The 4115-nt window shown below is 47.4% G+C and overlaps 1 pseudogene; it reads right to left on the reverse strand.

Moving 5' to 3' along the window:
- Positions 1–251: 251 nt before the first annotated feature.
- LOC119320533 lies at positions 252–1467 on the reverse strand (annotated as a pseudogene).
- Positions 1468–4115: the final 2648 nt, after the last annotated feature.

The raw sequence follows: 4115 nt of genomic DNA on the forward strand, positions 1-4115 counted from the left end.
CAGCGAAGAAACTGGTCAGATAAGATTATAATCAGAGGAAACAGCACCTTATAATTTGTAAATTCTAACAACTGGGGAAATATTCATGAGTAGCAAAACCATGGTGCTACGATTAATGGGACTACAATTTTCATGGAAAGGGGCAAATAAAACTTGTGAGATTAAAATATTTTCTCAACAAATTCATACACGCATGCTTCTATAGTTGATAATGAAGTTGAGAATGGAACCAGAGACCTGGAAAGAATTAATCACAAAGTGCTACTGAATGTTGGAACCCAAGATGTCAAACTCATCTCATAGGGGATATTCTGGCTTGTGTATGAGACCTTATGATCCGAGAACCACCTCACAATGTTCATGGATTGCAGGTCGAGCCAAAAGAAACCGTTGCATGCACTGATGAGTACAATGCCACTACTCTCGGCGAACCACACTAGGTTGAATTGGACTGGCTTCGTTGGCAGAATGCAGCTCCCGCCTGCCTTGTCAAGAAACCGCAAAATTGTCTCTGTCATGTCGATCACCACATGTGGTCGTTGTTGCCACATGGCTGTATGTTTCGATTGTGCCCAAGCTGATATCTTATCGCCGTGGGCGACAAGCACGAGCACATCCCCACCAACCGATGATGTTGCCAGAAGTTTTTGGTGCTCTCCGTGGTGTGGGAACCCTTTTGGGAGCTTCGTCACCAGCACCTTTGCTGCTTTGACGCGAAGCCTGAGGACGTAGGATTCGGTGTCAGTCTGGCAAAGCCAGTGCACAGTGCCACCGGTGACCAGGGCCTTGCCGAGCCTTCGCTGAAACCGGCTTTGTAGGTTAGGAAGCCATATCTCGGTGGAGAGACCCCACGCGCCATGCTCTGTCGAGAACGTCTGGAACTGCAGGTTGCCGCCATATTGGGACATATCTAGACATGCCTTGACCACTTGAAAATGCCGGCCAACGGAGGTGGCCGCCTTATCATAGTCACCAACGAGCAAGACATAACTTTTCTCACCCATGAAACTTCGGTTCAGATGGCAGGGTCAGGCTCCTGCCGGTGGCCGGGTCGCACACACGGAGCTCTTTGGCCACGCCCACACGGGCGAGCACAAGACCATCACGCGACGCGAGGGGAAAGCCTCCGCGGGTTGATGTGCGCAGCTTGGTGGCATCCGGTGCGCTGGTGTCCAGCAGAAACAGCTTCTCCTTGGGCTTGGACCAGTCATGGGACCCGTAGATCAGGTGGCCGCGCAAGAGGGGGAGCACGAAGCGGTCGCCGTGCTGGAGGCGGAGGGGGCCGCGGAGGCTGATGTATTCCTTGACGCGGCAGCGCATGTCCACGCACGTGGCGGCACAACGGACGAAGGTGGCCGGGTCGGTGCGCGCCGCAATGTCCACCAGCACGTCCAACGGCAGCGACGCTGCCTTCTGCCTCCGCCCTCTTGCAGCTTGCGTCCGCGACCTGGCGCCGCCACCTGCCATGGTTTGATGCCTCGATATGTCCGGGGCGAGATCGATACGATCGCGTCCCAATCGACGTGGTATAATTAGCCTAGAACAGATATAGCCCAGATCATAAACGTCCATCTTAGGATCTGTTTTTTACTCTAATAATTATTACCAGCCCATAATACAAACTGATATAAAAGCCCACGATCCGCCTAAATCTGCAGTTTTGTTGGGCATCAGTTTTTTTTTTTGGCGCAAATTGTTGGGCATCTGTTTCCTTCCAAATCGTTCCAAATACCCCAAAGACCTCACGTCCCCGGCTGCCATTCTTTGATGTGTCCTTCCTGCGGAGATACACTGAAGAATGTTAAGAGAGAAGCTGAAGGAGAGAACAGATCTTTATGCACATCATGACTGCATCAGTGCTCCTTACTTCGCCTCTAGCTGATCATATATTAGCAATTTATTTCTGGGAAAACTGATCACCATCTGGTCACTAATTCCTATACTATTTACTGAAATTAGAAAAGTTATATGATCCATAGTACATTTACATACAAACCTGGGATAGTGCCATCATGCTGGAGGCAAAATAATTTAACCCCCATCTCTGATCCACTGAAAGCTCCACTGCGGACTGCAGAAACAAACAAAAGTAACAATTCAAGAATTCAAGATCATGTATGCAAGATCGCGTCACCTCGCTGAAATGGCACTAAGGACATGTCAACATGCCACTTTGGTGCCACGCGCTAGGCTTGTCTGTTCTGTACCGTTTTCCGTCACTTATGCAAGTTCATGTACTAAACTGGTCGAATTCTAACTTACTATACCAAACTAAACAATTGCCTCAAAGACAAATCTTGTCGTAAATAGGGAAAGTAGTGTGTGTCCTCTTCCTACCGTGAAGCCCCCAGCCGTTGTTTCCAGATATTCATGGGAGGAACCATGAAATTATTTGAGAAGAACCACGGTATATGCTCAAAATTTAGTGATATGAATTTTATTTTATTTTCCAAAAACAATTATGCATGTTTGTATGGATGTACACCACACATGTGCATTTTGTGATGAAATAAATAATCATGTGAGCTACACATGTGGATTCCACGGTGACATGATGTGTGTGTTACTTTCGGGAGACGAAGGTTGGAGAAAAGCGCCTGCGACCATTGCAGTCACAGCGGGATCAGTAGCCACAAATTAAGGCTTGTTACTAGAGGAAGCTGGGATCAACAGCGAGTTTACGTGTATCACTGGCACAACCGCTGAGATGTTCCACTCAGTTCATCACCAAAGAGCAAAAAAAAAAAAATGTTCTCACTCAGACAATTGCCATATAAATTTTCAATTAGTCGGTGTGTTTCTTGTAACATCTTAAGAATACAAATAAAATATGTGTGCTCCAATGGCGAGAGCTCAGCACGCTAGACGATACACATATAAGTCGTTGGTCAGCTAGATGATACACACTAAATCAATTAAAGACAGAAAGTAACAAATAAAATAAAATGAAGAAGACAAAGTGAACACAAATTTGCATATTGTTCAATTGCAAGGCGATCTGCTTTGACTAGAGCAAAAACCCTTATCTATGAGAGCTTGCAAGTGGCGTGTGCCAGTAAGGCCACACCACTGGTAGAACATCCCATGCAGCTAATATATGTGCTCGAATGGCGAGAACTCAGCACACTAGATGATACACATTTGAATTGACCTAGATTTATGGCCAAGATTTGTTGGATGTACCCATTTGGGTCATTGTATATTGGTATAGAATAAACTACTATAGTTAATTTACACAATCACATACTCCTATAGTTATCAATGAAGTTGAGACTAGATCTAGAAACAGAAATGAATGAATAATAAAGTGCTACTGAACCTAGGAACCCAATCTGCCAAATTCATTTCATAAGGGGGCTCGCCTCACAATCTCCTTGGACTGCAGGTCGATCCAGAAGAAACCACAACATGTAGTGATCAACACAATGCAACTCCTATCGGCGAACCACACTATGTCGAGCTGGACTGGCCTGGTCGGTCGTTTGCAGGTTCCGCCCGCCCTATAGAGGAACTACAAGATAGCCTCCGTTGTCTCGATCACCACATGTGGTCGTTGTTGCCACTTGCCCATTTTCTTCGACGACACCCAACCCAATATCTTGTCGTGATCCATGACGAGCACGATTGGTTTCCCTCCCGCCGTTGACGTCGCAAGGAGTTGGCAGTGCTCACCGTCATGGGGGAAGCTCTTCGTGAGCATAGTCACCGACACATGTGTCACTCTGGTGTGGAGTTTGATGATGGATGCCCCAGTGTCAACCACACACAACCAGTGATCACCGCCACCGATAACCAAGGGCTTGCTGAGTCCTCGTCTCAGGCGGGTACCATTGACGTTAGGAGCGCACATCTTAATACATTGGCCCCACGTGCCTTGCTCCGATGAGAATGTTTGGAGTTGCAGGTGCTGGTGATTTTTTTACAGTTCTAGGTAGGCCATGACCACATCGAAATACCGGCCAATGGTGGCCACACCCTCTCCCCGACAATCAAGACATAACTCATTCCATGAGGATCTGACCAGTACAGATGGTAGGGTGTGGCTGCGGTCAGTAGCTGGGTCGTAGACGCGAACCTCTTGTTCCGGCATGCGAGTGAGGATGATGCCATCGCGC

This window comes from Triticum dicoccoides, chromosome 6B, assembly GCF_002162155.2.
Source record: "Triticum dicoccoides isolate Atlit2015 ecotype Zavitan chromosome 6B, WEW_v2.0, whole genome shotgun sequence".
In the NCBI taxonomy this organism is placed as follows: domain Eukaryota; kingdom Viridiplantae; phylum Streptophyta; class Magnoliopsida; order Poales; family Poaceae; genus Triticum; species Triticum dicoccoides.